Genomic DNA, 16,196 nt, shown 5'->3' on the forward strand with positions numbered 1-16,196 from the left:
TTGCCACTAAGGCAGCGCTAAAGTGCCATTTTTCCCACGCCATATTTACAAAGTGGTGCAATGCATGTATAGCACCACTTTGTAAACCCTTGCACCACATTATGCCTGCATCAGGCATAATGTATGCAAGGTGGGCATTCTCCTTTGGGGGGGGCAGAAAAATGACACAAGGAAATCGAAGAGATTTCATTGCAGCATTTTTTTCGGCACTTTTAACGACCACTTAGAGCAGGCATTGAAATAGGGCTTCCATTTTTTATAATGGGCCCCTATGTTCTCTGCAGGAGTAGCACTAGAATTTTGGCGTTACTCCTGCAGAGTACATCAATAGCATCAAAAACATATGACGCTATTGCCCCCCACCTTGTGCCATGGTGCGCCGTATTTTAAATACAGAGCACACATGAGGCAGTAGGGGGGCACTAAGGAGCGCAAGGAAAGTGGCACTGTAGTAGGTGCAGCTCCAATTTTCTTAAATCTGTCCTTTAGAATTTGGGAAGCAGTGTAGTGCAATGGCCAAGTGCAACAAGACAGATTTCTTTCAGGCCAAGAACGTCTCAAGTGCTACAACACGTATGAACCTAGTTGTTGGACTTTTTTCCTTTGCAGGGTCATCTCCAATCTTTTTGCCTCCTGCCTCCTATTTTTTTCTGACCTGTTGTTGGCCTTAGGACTCTGGGCACTTTACCACTGCTAACCAGTGCTAAAGTGCATATGCTCTCTGTGTAAATTGTATTGTTGTTTGGTTTATCCTGGATTGGCAGATGTGATTTACAAATAAGTCCCTAGTAAAGTGCACTAGAGGTGCCCAGGGCCTGTAAATCAAATGCTACTAGTGAGCCTGCAGCACTAGTTATGCCACCCACATTAGTAACCCTGTAAACATGGCTCAGACCAGCCACTGAAGTGTCTGTGTGTGCAGTTTTAAACTGCCAATTCCACTTGGCAAGTGTACCGACTTGCCAGGCCTAAACCTTCCCTTTTCTTACATGGAGGACAACCCTACGGTAGGCCCTAGGTAGCCCCATGGGCAGGGTGCAGTGTATGTTTAAGGTAGGACATATACTAATGTGTTTTATATGTCCTGGGAGTGAAATAATGCCAAATTCAGCTTTCACTGTGCAAGGCCTATCTCTCTCACAGGTTAACATGGGGGCTACCTTTAAATGTGATTAAAGTGTAGATTCCCTTTAGGAGCATATGGACATGTGGAGTTTGGGGTCCCTGAACTCTCAATTTAAAATACATCTTTTAGTAAAGTTGGTTTTGAGATTGAGTGTTTGTAAATGCCACTTTTAGAAAGTAGGCATTTTCTTGCTTAAACTATTCTGTGACTCTGCCTGTTTTTGGATTCCCTGTCTGGGTGAGTTCGACAGTTGGGCTGTTTGCACCTCTCTCTAGACAGTGACACAAAGGGAGCTGGGGTGTAGCCTGCATATCCTGATGAGCCATCTGTGCTAAGAGGGAGGGGAGAAGGGGTCACGTACACCTGAAAGAGGTGTGTCTGCTCTCACACAATGCAGTCTCCAACCCCCTGGTGTGTGTCTGGGGCCTGGCCTGGGCAAGGCAGGATCTCACACACAAGAGAGACTTCCCTTTAAAGTAGGCCTACTTCAAAGGCCAAAATGGGTATAAGAAGAGCACCCAAACCCCTGAAAATTGGAACTAAAGAGAAACCTCTGCCAAGAAAAGCTGAAGAGCTGAGACGTTCTGCCCTGCCTGTGGAGCTATCCTTCAGTTGCTGCTTTTGTCTGTGAAAGGGGACAAAGACTGGCCTTTGTTGTGCATTCCTGCTTGTGAAGAAATCTCCAAGGGCTTGCCCTGAGCTTGCCTCCTGTTGTTGAAGTCTCAGGGCCATCAAAGACTTCCCCTGCCAGCCCCTGGACTCTCTGCTGAGACTCCGGCCCTTCCAAGTGGTGCCCTATCCAGTTCCTGGGCCCTTGAAAGGTGAAGCTGGCAGCCAAAGACTTAAAATCCACGCCCAGACCGGCGTGCCGGAAGATTTTCAACGCACCTTCCGAGACACAGCTGAGAAACGACTCGCCACCGGCTTCGCGGCTGAAATCTACACTCTATTTGCATCGCGGCTAGAAGATCGACACAGGCGGCTTGAGAAACGACGTGCAACACCCGCTGATGGAGGCTGTTAACGTCGCAACCCCACATAGCACAGTTTTCTGATACCATGCAGACGGATTTTTGATGCAAAGCTCGCTGGGCGCGGAAAACCAATGCAAAGTCTGCCCGGACCCGAGGTGCCTGTACAGATCCACGCATCACTCTCCTGCTGAGAGTTAAAACGCTGCACGCCGCACGCCGACCTGCCCGGAGGAGGAACGATGCACGGTCTCTCTTGCGAATGAGAAATCGACGCATTGTTGGCCTTTTCTGACGCACACTCGCCCGTGCGGTGTTATTTTGATGCAACTTTTTCACACTAACAGTGTTAGCACTGTTTTCTAAGGATTTAAGACTCTTTTTGATTTTTAATTCATAACTTGACATGTGTATGGTGGATTTCTGTCATTTTGGTCTTGTTTTGTTTAGATAAATATAGCCTATTTTTCTAAACCTGTGTTGTGTAATTTCGTAGTGTTTTCACTGAGTTTCTGTGTGTGTTGGTACAAATACTTTACACCTAGGCTCGGAAGCTAAGCCTGCCTGCTTGTGCCAAGCTACCAAGGGGGTGAGTGGGGGTTAACTGAGGGTGATTCTCCTGTACCCTGACCAGAGTGAGGGTCCTTGCTTGGACAGGGGGTAACCTGACTGCCAACCAAAAACCCAATTTCTAACACTAGTTTTGCAAAATGTATTTTTAAGTTGGGTTGAGCACATGGTCAATTTCTAGCAAGCAGGTTACAAATTTGTGCATCTGAGCTGGATTGAAAGGGGTATTTTTGATTAAAATGTAAGAATCATGGGCATAGTTTTTAAAAATATATTCTTAAAAGGGAACTAGAGAAGAAGACTGTGCAGGAGGGATATTTCATAAGAGGATTATGGCAAAACACTCAGATTCTGCTACTGCAACATAGTGGTGTTTTTATTTGAAAAAATGTGAGATATAAACAGTAAACTTTCCTCTTATAGCCCTCCACGCGACACTGCTATCATGATTGGGCTATTCGCTTTCTCATACAAACAAGTATTTAGGCTTAACTGTAATGGGAATAAACATTCATAATTGGCTGTTTCCACAGAATTTGAATTAGAGATGAGATCCATCAAGCATGTAACACCTTCCCAAGAAATTGGTTTGGAATATTACAGCTATGGAACTTATCACTGATATATTTTAAGACTGTTATTTTGACAGCTGTTATTACTAGCACCATTTGGTATCACAAACAAAGAAGCAACAATCTGACTAGGCTTTGAGCATTCTCACATCATTTTTGCCAGTACTAATTGCAAGGTGTACCGTCTGGATATTAGACTTGCTAAATACAGATATTATAGTTGTAATAGATAAAGTGTACTTGGAGCACAACGGCCTGAAAAAAATATGTGATACAACATTCATTTGGGAATTTCACAGGACTCCTGCGTTATAAATGTGTAGGCAGTCTCCAGACTTTTCACCATAGAGAGCGCCTTGACTTGCCTGGAAGCGCTAGCTTTACAAAGAAAGTGACTCGTACTTCCACCAGTGATGCTGGACCCCCCTTCTAACGGATGAAGGTTCCTGGGGCAGGGAAAATACAAACAATACCCGAATAGCCCTGCAACCCTGTTATTTCAATTGACAAGAACTCCAATGCTTAATGGAGCAGCAGAATAAAAATCATGCGTACCTTTATTGAAATTGATTAATCGTCCAAGCTATAACATGGTCTTAAGATCCATTAAATCTGAAGTCCATCATATCTAAAAAGGCAAACCCACATCCCACATCTGTATCTCAGTTACCTTCGTGCAACCTCTCATCCTCAATTCTGAATTTTCACTGTACTAAAAATACATATAAAATCGGGAAAAAGTATAACGTCAGTCTCTTTCATGTCAACAAGCCTACGGTTATAAGGCTGGTATTCTTCCTTTTTATCTATTCTCCCAAAATGGACAGGTTTGTGTAACCACAGACTTCTCCTCTTTGTTATCCTGTCGAAGGAACCCACAAATAAGTCTTCCTTTGCCAGATGCGGCCTCTGACTAGGGACTGAGCTACTACCCTTCTCCAGCAATGTTGTGAAATACATGATGGATGCTAAGATACCAAGCATTTAATATAAATACATGATACAAATGCTTATCACATAACATATTGTAAGGAGGATGTGTCGTTTTGGAAATTACATGAAACATTGTATCTTGGTTCCTTGAGTATCAAAAGCAACTAAAGTTTGAGTCTTATTACACATTCACATTTCATATACAAATGAACGTACATCTGTACCTGCGCAATGCTTTGCCATCACATAACTATTTATCATCTGTAAATTGTGTAAATATCGCAACAAAAGTGGGGGATAGTCAGTGTTGATCCCATTATGGTTTTGTGTACGGCTCCATTATAATGAAGACCTCTGAAAAAGTGGTACAGACACTTGATCTGTTATGTGGATTTCTGTGTCTGTTTCACTCACTTCACACATTCATCTTGTCCTATTTTGATATACACATAATACATGTCCTCATGTGTACTAATTATACTAGAATGCAAATTTACATATCTTATAGAGCATATTCTGCCGCCTTTTAAATGGGAGTGATGGCTCCAGTTTGTTTAGATGTAACTGTCATTTGATTGTAAAAATCTTTAATGTACTAATCATTAGAGGATCCTCCTCTACACACATCCGATTTCTCTACAGTGCATGCCTTATCTTTTCTTCCCCAACGAAAACGATTGGGTATGGTTTTCTTAGAAACAGGGCATGATTAAAGCTTTCTTTTTAATAATCTTGATATTCATATACTGCCACATATTCCCTTTCCTTTTGATGTATAAGAAAAGACAACATGTCAAGCACATTGTTGACTTGCCAACAAATCCTGGTCTGTGATCACTGAAGCAGCAGAGATATCTACGCATGCATGTTTATGTATGTTTGTCTTCTCAAATGGTTTTCAGCATGTATATATTTGGCTATATGAATGCTCAACAGTATTATTTTACCTGTTGGCACAGAGCTGTTGACAAAGTTTGCCCCACTTTGAACAGAGTACCGTGGAAAAGGGCTATTACCAGGAGTTGGAAATTTGTGAAAACAGAACATTAGAATGTTGGGAGCTCCATTGAAGGCAGTGAAGTGTCTCAGGCCTAATATCGACTGCTATAAGCTTTCGCCTCCAAAATAGCAATGTTTGTCTTCCTGTTTCCTTAATTTTTAATTAGAACATTGTACCCTCAGTTAATGGAACGTTCTAATAGCCTTATAACCCTTCTGCCTCTGATTAGACCAGTTGTTTATGACCGCCTAGCCCGTTATAGGCCTTAAGGGCATTCAGCAACCTGTGTAGCCCACAGCAGTGGACTATAGCGCTGTATGAAAGATTGTAAACTCGAAGTTGTTAAGAGTTTTCAACTCAATCAGTAGATTGAAGAAGTCTGTTTTGATGAATATTACATTGAATAAAATTGGTTAGGTCTGACCAATCAATATGTTTAAATGCTACTGGACTGTTTTGACAGAGCGAGAAATTAAGTACGCTGTATTTTAAGTATTAGATTGCATACTAAGTGATATTGAAGGACCCTGTATAAGAGACAGCTGAGTGCCTACGAACAGGAATCTGGCATTAATCAATGGTACACTTTTACAGTTGTTGCAAAACAGTTCTTGCTATAGAACAGTAGCATGTGGGAGGAGTGGTTGGTGTGTGTATAATTTGCAGTTTACTGGCATCTGAGATGTAAAGATTAGGTACAAATCCGGTCCTTATTCTACTGAAAGCAGCAATGTAGAATTTAGAATGCTTGCTCTGTTTTTGTGTGTGAAAACATGAAGTAATGAGGAACCTATGTTTTTTGTGATACTGCTTTGTTGAACTTTACCATCAGTGAATTCAAGGTCATGGACGGCTATTATTGGCTGTTGACAAGAATGCCACCGCTATTGATGATATTAAGCTTGCAAGATTCATTTTCTTTATTTACATTCCCGCTCCACAACATTCCACTTGACAGCGATTCACCTGAAAGTGTCAGCAGTATTTCTATGAGGGCTTGAGATAATGGGATTGAATTCTCTGGATAGTTTGCTATGCATACATAATGCTTGTATAGTCAGACAACCTTTTCCGCATAGCTTCTTGATCAGTGGTTTCTTGCATCTTACATTCTCAAACATCACTTTCTGCTTAATGACTCAGTCACAAGAATGACAAATGTGAATCAGACAAGTGGTTGCTTGTTATCTGTGCTTTTGATCCAAGTGCCCCTTGTGTGACAATGTATTAGATGCATGTAAGCAATGGGGGCCCAAACAACGACATATTCAAGAAAAATTGGAAGCTGAATTAAATGGGAAAACAACAAAACATGTGTATTGTGAGCAAGGCAAGTAAATAGCTCTCTCTGCTTTCTGTACAATGTGTCATGACAAAGTGGACCATATTCTTAACCAGAGTGAATAGTCTCCTCGTGGAGGAGGGGTGATTTTTCTTCTCGAAAACACACATTTGTTTCTGTTCGAGGTAAATTGCAGAAACCACTAGATACCCCAGTATCCGATTTCTATACTTTCCGGCATTTGTTTCAAAATTGTTGCAAAGGTTGTGGGAGGCTCCAGTGTCTTTAATTTAAATATTATTTTATGAGACTACCGTTAACTGGTAACCGGAATGGAATTTGATCCTACTAGGGACAAGAGTCAATCTTTTTCCAAATTGGAAGGTATATGGAATTGAAAAAAATGCACACGTGACCTTAGGCACTCGTTTCCTCAAAGACGGAATTGTGCTGGAAGGCCATTTCAGCAATATCTGAATCTCAGCTTCGGAAAAGTCACATGAGTTCACAGAGGTATTCTTGCTAAGTAAGCTGCACACGTACAGCTTTGCAAGTACTCCATTATTGCAAATGTCTGCAAATTCCCAGAACTGCAAGTAGCAATCTAAAATATTTTAGGTTGAAATGGTAAATGGTACCTGCTCTCACAGCAGTACTGCTTGGCAGTGCTTTCAGGAATACAAATAACGCCATGATGGAATTCTTGAATTGAACGCAGCCACTGGCAATTACTGAGTCACACCCCGGTCCCTAGTTTTTTTTAACTCCCATGTCACCTCATTTGGGCCCCATTCATGTGCAAATCATTCTTGGTTGTGCAGGACTGCCAATTTTGGTCCCCTCTTAACAGTTACACAAGCAACCCCAGACCAGTTTCAGCCTCTTCGGGTCTCATCAGCAGAGTGCATTTTGGTTCCAGCAGAACAGTGAGCATGTGGACCACATCTAGGTACATTCATCACACTTACCATGTCCCAATGCTAAAAGATAAAAAATGATGAGTAGAATGTCTGAACTACTCCCAGCCACTGGTATTTATTTGGGATTACATCCCAGTCAATCATCTGTATGCCCACCATGCCAACTCAGACAGGACCCAGCTTCAGTAGGAACAGTCCAGACTAAACTGCCAGGCCAGGTTCCTCTAAATAGAACACAAACAACCTCAGATTGGTTTCAGCCTGTTTTGGCCTCATCTGTAGGACATTGAAAATGGGGTCCATTGAATTTGGGGCTCATGTCAAGCCATACCTGTCACAGTTAGAGTGTTGCACTCAGGAATACAAACACGTTTTTTTGTTTTCATTAGAGTCATATCTTTCAGGCGCATGGCTTTCATTTTTAAGGACAATCCTAGGACTGATAACAAGGAGGCAACATTATTCTATTGGTCCTGGAGCTACGTTGGATAACAGATACAACTGTGTTTGAAGCAAACCTTTTTTTAAAGTGAAAATTGGAAAACAGAAAGCACTTTAACTAGAAAGGGGTTGGAGGTACAGAGTATTCAGGTAGTTGGCCAACGCTGCGACTCCTGGATTCTCTTTTATGACCCCTGGCACAGGCACTGTGACCCCTGGCATAAGCGGTCCTTAAAGCAGAGCCGGGAACAAAACCCTTTTTAAACGTTCATATTCTGAAGTAGACGGGGACATTTGCTGACAGGAATAAACTCAGCAGCAGTGAAACTGACCTGCAACTAAACAAAGTGTTACCACTATTTGTGAACTGGGGATCTTGTTATGAGCTGCCTTTGCAGCATGTTGTGAAGGGATGAAATCGAAAATAACATTTGCAACATACTTGATCTATTGTTGTTAGTTGAGAGGGATGGCAAGAAAGGAGTCTAAATATCTCTCACTTTCTCCCGCATTGACAGGTGAGAGGAAGGGGAAAGGTAGAGATAATAGATGACCAGGGGCATTGGATAAACTAGAAGAGAGGAAGAGGAAACACCACACAGACATGTAAGAAATAACAGCAAAAGACAAACAAGTATTGGCAAAGCTAAAAGGTCTCCCTTGTGCAAGAGTTATTGGCTGTGCTAATGTGTTTTAGCCACGTTCTACACAAGTGTGGCTGCTGTTCAGCAAGGCTAAGAGTTAGTGATTTAGGAAAGAGTGGCAGGGAGTGGTATAGATTGGAATGGTGAAGAGTGGAGTAGCCTGTTCTTGAGTGGAGTGTCAGAGAGTGTTGTGTATTGGAGTGGCATAGTGTGAAATTGAATTGTATAAAGTGGTATACCCTGGAGTGGCTTAGAGTAGAGTGGACTGTTGTAGAGTGCATTGGCATAGTGTTGCAGAGTATAGTGGTGTAGAGTGCATTGTCACTAAGTGCAGTGGCATTGAATTCAGCGGCATAAAATGCAGCTTCCTAGAATGCAGTAGTGTAGATTAGAGTAGTGCATATCAGAATACAGTAGTGCAGAGTGTAGTGGTGCAGAGTGGAGTGGAGCAGAGTGAAGTGGCACAAAGTAGAGTAGAGTAGAGCGGGATAGAGTGCAGTGATATAGATTCGAGTGAAGTAGCATAAAGTGGTGCAGAGTGTAGTATAGTACATAGAGTGTAGTGGCATAGAGTGGCATAGCAGAGAGTGGAGTTGTGCAAAGTAGAGTGGCATGGAGTTCAGTGGCAGACAGTGCAGTTATGCAGATTAGAGTGCAGTGGTGTAGAGAGCAGTGATATAGAGTCCAGTTGTGTAGAATGCATTGGCATTGAGGGCAGCAGTTAAGAGTACAGTGTCGTAGAGTGCAGTGGCATAGAGTGGAGTAGAATGGCATTGAGTGCAGTGGTATACAGTAGTTTGTTTCAGAGTAAAGTGAGTTGGCATAGAGTGGAGTGGTGCAGGGTAGAGTGCAGTTGTATAAAGTGGCACAGAGTGTAATATCATTAAGTAAAATGAAGTAAAGTGCAGTGGTGCAGATTAGATTAGAGTGTGATAAAGTGGATTGGCATAGAGTGCAGGGGGACAGAGTTCAGTGTTACAGAGTAAAGTGTATTGGCATAGAGTGTATTGGCATAGTGTGCAATGGCATAGAATGCAGTGTTGCAGAGTGGTGTATAGTATTGTGGCTCAGAGTGTAGTTGTGCAGAGTAGATTGCTATGGCCTACACTGAAGTGGTATGAGGTGTAGTGACGAAGAGTGCATTGTTGTAGAGTACAGTGGTGAAGGATGCATTGGCATAGAGAAGAGTGGTACACAGTAGAGTAGAGAGGTGCAGCTTGAAGTGGCATAAAGTGCAGTGACATAGAGTGGATGTGGTGCACAGTGCAGAGCACAGTGGCATAGAGTGGTGTAAAGTGTAGTGGAGAAGAGTAGATTGCAGTGGTGTGGGGTGTTACTGAGTAGGATGGAGTGGTATAGAATGGAGTATTCATTGTGTGGTAGCACAATGCCATTACAGGCAACACAGTTGCAATTGAAATGACCATTACATTTGCACAGACATCCAGTTTTTCTAATAAAGCTATATGGTGCACAGATGAAAATGTGTATAAATTACATCACTTAGTGTAATAATTAGTTTTCATCATATTAAAGTATTTGTTTCCACCACACTTCAGAAATAAGAATAAATGTGCTTCATCTGTATTCCTAATTATGATATATTCTGAAATAATTACACAGTTCATTTAAATGTTGTGTGCCAGAAAAAACTCTTTCCTACCCCCAGTATCCAGCAAGATTGTCACATAAATCCTCTCAATTTGAAGTCAGAGAAAGAAAAGTAAACAAGCACGCTCAGAAGACAGCTCCTGACATTTGACCTGGTCTTTAAACGCACAGCAAATGTGATGAGATAAGAACAAGATTTACAGGCCAGAAAGGAAACACTCAGAAAGATACTGTAAATAAGGTCTAGTCAAGGTAAGGTACAAACGTAAGCTGGAAATCCTAAAACAAATATAGCCAGCCAATGTAAACAAAGAAAATGTGAGTTACAAACCACAAAGCCAATAGCAAGCTCGGGCAGAATGCATTCCTGGGTCAGCTTTCTGAATGCCACGAAGATGTCTTTAACAAACCAGATTGCTGCACTGTCTGGTAGGCTGTGACCTAAAAAGAGACTACAGAGGGAAACACAAGCGAGTTATGTGACGGGTAAAATGAGAAAGATGCAACTATGAGTGAAAGAATTAGAGGAATGGGTGAATGAATGGATGAATGAATAAATTGCAGGATTTATAGAGCGCACGGCTACCCCATAGGTGTGGCCAATCAGAGGGAAAAAGTGGGTAGAAGATTTGGAGTTGAAAAGCCAAGTTGTTTTGTGAAAGAGCATTTGTTGACTATTTGACGGCCGGCAGACTTTTCCAGGCCTAAGGACCCAGGAGGCAAAAGAATCTGCCTCCTGTTTTTGCTTGCTTAACCCTGGGAACTTCAGCAAAATGCTATGAGTATAACGTAGTTTACTCTCCATTAACATAGCAAACATAGGAATGGAAATCTTAAATTCAAATATACAACATACAATATATTTCAATTTAGATATTTATTATAGCTAATTAAACATTCAGTTCGCACATAATATAATCAACATAGAATCAACCAAAAAAAAAATTATAATACAACCCCCTACCCTAAATGAAACATACATATATGAAAACATAAATAACATACCAGTAAATACGCAAAAATAAACAAATAACACAGAACCAACAAAATCACAAAATAATATACATACAAATTTACAACCGCCTAATACATGAGAGGATATTTAAACCGCACAATAAAGTTACTGCTTTGATGCTACAATTATGCGTTGTAGTTTGGATTGTATAAATTTCAACATAATAACAGCCAATTCTAGGTTATCATTTCCTGATTCAAATTCTCGTGTTACAGGCCTGATGGTAGCCAATCCTGGTCAGGGCTTCAAATTTGCCAATTTCAAACACTTCATGCCAATGTTCAAGACATGCCAATTTACAAGCCGACGCGCATTTCGGTGAGTGAAGAAAAATATAAATACACCTTCATCAGGACTTTATGATTCAGTATAATTGGCATACGTACATCTTGTAATCTGCCTATCAAAGAAACATCAAAACTATTCATTACAATTCTTTGCATAGGGGGAAGGCTCGAATCATGTCAGATTTGCAACCAGACCAACTCAAGTGACTTAATTAAGAAAAAACACCGATAAAGTGCCCAAGATCAAAATCTATAAAACCAATGCTTAATAAAGGTAAATAAATCTAAAGATCCAAGGAAAGCACCATTAGTGTCGAGCAAAATACTAGATAAAGTGCAGAAATAGAATCACCTATAGCCTAAAAGTGTTGGATTACCACCGAGAGAATCTAGTCAAGAATAGTAAAAGACTAGTTTGTTTATATTAAAATAAGATAAAATACCTTAGATATGACAGAACTTAGATATCCCTTACAGGCTGGATTAAACACTCTCCAACTTCAAATTTGTAGTCCAAAATGAAGGACTAACACATGGATATAGCTAAATGAAGCTATGCTTTCTCACTCTAAAAGCAAACATAATGAAATCATTAGCTTGCACAGGGCAGAAAAGTCCACAGGATAGAAAAGAAAAAATCTGCTCATATGTACAATCACTAACTACAGACTTACCTACAAGTTCACATGGTTTAAAAAACGTAATCCACAGAGGAAACCCACAAGGATACCAAACTGGTAGGGAACAACTTGCTAACTGCAAGGGAACAGGGGGGAGTCATGAGCCAGATAGAAATGACACAATCCAGACGGTATAAAATAATTCAATCCACAAAGGTTCAGCAAAGCTAACCTACCAGTATCAGCAGGATCCAGGACATATGACCAGCACGATGATCTCTCGAGGAGCAATAACCCGTACTTCCCCAGCTGCCTCCTATTTAAACCAAATCACCACAGGTGATGCGATGAACATAGAAACAGGCCGGTAGGGGCCATCTAAGGAAATGGTCAAACATGCGCCATCTTAAAACCGTCAAAACAGCATGAAATATGCCAAAATCTACAGAGAATAAGAGGTACAATCAAACTGTAGAGTCATAGCCATATAGTAGTGGCAAAACGAAATAACCAAAAATAAAAAATATAAAAAATAATGGCCAATTCTAAATCAAACCAAAGAGTAGATATCACTTACCAGCACGCCCAAAACAGTGGGCGCCATCTTGGAACGTCAAAGTACAGGGTACTCAATGTCCCAAGGGTAGGCACAAAATGGGTTAGTAAAATACAGTACGTATCGTGTATATAATACAAATCGATAAGAAAGAACCAAAAACAGTTTTATCGTATAAAGTGAAGAATTCACTTCAAAGTAAGATAAAAGGCCACTACAGGAGAGCACAAAGCAACCCTGTGGTAGGCACCTGGAAAATTATTGACCCCTCAGGCAATCCTGTACATAAGTACTCAGATGGCATTGCTCCAAGGGAGATCTTCGTTCAGGCCATTCTCATATGTGTTTAAAGAAAAAATCCAAAACACTTCTTTCTTTTTCCTTTGTTTTTCAGGGTCCACATCGTTTCTTGTCAGTACTTTCTCAAGAATAATCCACCTGATATCTACCTCCTTGTGGTTTAAAGATAACCAATGAGCAACTAGGGGGGCGTTGATCTTTTGTGTCCTAATCGCAGATTTATGTTCCGATAGCCTAGTTCTAAATTCCCTGGAGGTCTCACCTATATATCCCAGGTTGCAGGGGCAAATAATCAAGTAAATTACATTTTTAGATCTACAATTAGTCATGTCCATAAATGGGATAGTCTTGTCATTGAATGTAAACTCTTTTGCAACAATGGCTGAGTCACAGGCGTGGCATTGGCCACATTTGTAATTGCCCGTAACTGGATTAGATCCTGTTAGTGACTTTTGGCCAAAAGTAGATACAAAATTGGTAGCTGATTTCACCAAATGGTTCCGTAGGTTTTTGTTCCTCCTGAAAGCGAACAATGTTTTTTCAAGTTTATCCGCTTCAGTATTGGAATTCAAAATGTGCCATTCTTTGTTAATAATACCCCTGATTTGATTATTCAGGGTAGAATGGTGAATCACACAGGCTAGCCGGTCACTGGTCTTGCATCGTTGTTTTGAAAACAGGGCCTCACGGTTGTAAAACTTGGCTCTTTTTAAGGAATCTTTGATGGTTCTAATCGGATAACCTCTCTGCTCAAATTTGCACGTAAGATCTGCGGCATGTTTCAAAAAGTCTGCCATGCTGTTTTTTTTGGTTGATTCTATGTTGATTATATTATGTGCCAACTGAATGTTTAATTAGCTATAATAAATATCTAAATTGAAATATATTGTATGTTGTATATTTGAATTTAAGATTTCCATTCCTATGTTTGCTATGTTAATGGAGAGTAAACTATGTTATACTCATAGTATTGCTTCCCTGTGTGTTACTCTCTGTATCTAGCTCAGGGACCCTGTTTAGATACGAGGATTAACTTCAGCAAAATAACCAGAGGAAGAGCACAGATATCTAAGAGGAGAGTAAAATTTAACCCTTGAGAACTACTCTTGGCCCAACTGATGAAGGGCCCTATGCATGAATGTTAGGTTTTATACATGAGCATTTTCTCTATAGGTAACCAGTGAAGGTTCGACTAGGTAGGTCAAGTACCAAGTGGGCTGCTGCATTTCTGGACAGTCTGAATTTTTGCAGCAGATATTGGGGAAGTCCTGTAGAAAGGGAGTTCCCGGAATCCAGCCTAGACACTACCAGAGTAAGTAGAATGATAGCTCTCACTGGTTGGGACAGATACTGGAGAAATTACATATGTGGCGAAGTGAAAGTCTAGAAAGAGAGCAGATGGGGTAGACACGTGAAAAAAAGTCACCTGAGAGAAAAAGGTGAGGGAGAGGTGTGACACACAATTCAAAGAGAGCAAAGGAGACAGTGGTAAGAGTAGTACAAAAGAGAGACTGGTGTGAGAGAACTCAGAAGTAGACATAGAGGTATCGGGAGGGAAATGTGAGAGAGAGAGTGTAATGAGGCAAATGGGACAGAAAGAAGAGATGATATTTGGGAAACGGGGGAATAAACATCAACGCTGGCTTGCTCTTTGCAACCACTGGCACTGCTTTTGTGACAGCCTTGGCCTCGGGAGTGGCATGATCAGTGCCAAGAACAAAGGACTAATTAATAATCACCCTCATGGCTACTTGGGTTACACCTCCTTTTTTTCCACCCATTTTTTGTGTACTAATAATTAATAGTCTTTTATTTACTCTTAATGTAGTAAATATGTAGCATAAAGAGATGGAATAAGACTGTTGCTGATAGCTGAGATATGGTAATTGTTTTTAATTGTGTGTTATGTCCATGTGCATGTGAGAGAGTGCAAGTGTTTGGGATAGAGTATTTGTGAGCACTTATGCATCTTAAAGGGAGAGTGAGAGAATGACTGGTAGTGAGTGAGCACAAGTGAGACAGATGTGTGATTTAGAGTGAATGAGCATTAGTGAGGGTGAGGAGGAATCGAGGGTGAGCTAGTGAGAATGGGTAATAATGAGTGTTCAGACAGTTAGAGAGTTTGAGGCAATGTTAATGGAAATAGAAGTGAGTTAGTGACAGTGAGTGAACGTAACTGCAAGTGAGAATGAATGCTTCATATTGAGTGAGGATAAGTGTGAATAAATGAATGAGGGGAAGACTGGTTATAAGTGAGTTTGAAGGAATGAGAAAGTATGAGTAAGACTTAATGTGAGTGAGAAAGATTACAAAAACAAATCGAATGAGTGTATTAGTGTGAGAATATGTGGGACTGAGTGAGAAAAATGAGTGAGTCCAAGGGAGTGTGTGATAATTTATGAGTGTATCCACGTGAGAGTGAATGAGTCAGTGAATGTAAGTGAGTATGAAAGAGAATATGGTATTGGCCCTGTCGTTTTGAAGGTAATTCTTGGTTCATAGAGGTCCATGGTAAAATGCACGTGGTGGCATACTGGAGACAATTCTTAGCATGATACTGGGGCAAACATGTTAGAGTTATACTTGGCATATCAGGACAGCCATGGAAAAATGTTGTTGCTGGAGGACTGGTGGAAATTCCTGGCATAGGAGTACATATTGTAAAATGCTAACACTGACTAATGGTAATTACTAGCTTAATAATAGAGGAAAACCATGACGTTCTGTGGGGAAGGAAACCATGACTAAATTCTGGTCCTAACATACAAAAGGTAATTTTTTTACATAAAGGTCATTCATTGTAAATAGACAGCACTAATGTAAATATTGTGGCACTGCCATATTGTATGGTGAGCTTGACCTAGGAGGGCATCCATGGCATACAGGGGGAGGGGCATTTTAGTGAGCACTGTCTACTGTCTTTAGCTTTCCCTGCGACCATAGAATTACATTTAGGTTTTGTGAAATAAATAAATAATGTCAGTAGTGCAGTGCATATTCTTGTAATTAAATAGAAAAACTACAAATAATACACATTTTTGTACAATTTATTGCTATGTTTCATTATTGTTAATGCATGAAACATTATGTGTGTGAAAAAACCTTAACACCTGGGGGTTGCACAAGTGATAGTGCCTTGTGCATGATTTGGCAATGGAAAATAATATAGTTCCTATTCAATTTAATAGATATCTGTTGGACCTGGCTTTTTGACAGGGACATTCCCAAACTTTTTGCCTCCTTCCTCCTATTTTTTCTGACCTGTTGTTGTTGGCTTTTGACCTCTGGGCACTTTACCACTGCTAACCAGTGCTAAAGTGCATATGCTCTCTGTGTAAATTGTACTAC

The 16,196-nt window shown here is 40.7% G+C and overlaps 1 protein-coding gene across 1 annotated transcript in view; it reads left to right on the forward strand.

Moving 5' to 3' along the window:
• Positions 1 to 16,196, forward strand: part of GRIK2 (glutamate ionotropic receptor kainate type subunit 2) — a 1,513,871-nt gene that overhangs the window by 628,463 nt on the left and 869,212 nt on the right. The gene's annotated exons all lie outside the window — the stretch shown is intronic.

This window comes from Pleurodeles waltl, chromosome 5 (assembly GCF_031143425.1).
Source record: "Pleurodeles waltl isolate 20211129_DDA chromosome 5, aPleWal1.hap1.20221129, whole genome shotgun sequence".
NCBI classification, from domain to species: domain Eukaryota; kingdom Metazoa; phylum Chordata; class Amphibia; order Caudata; family Salamandridae; genus Pleurodeles; species Pleurodeles waltl.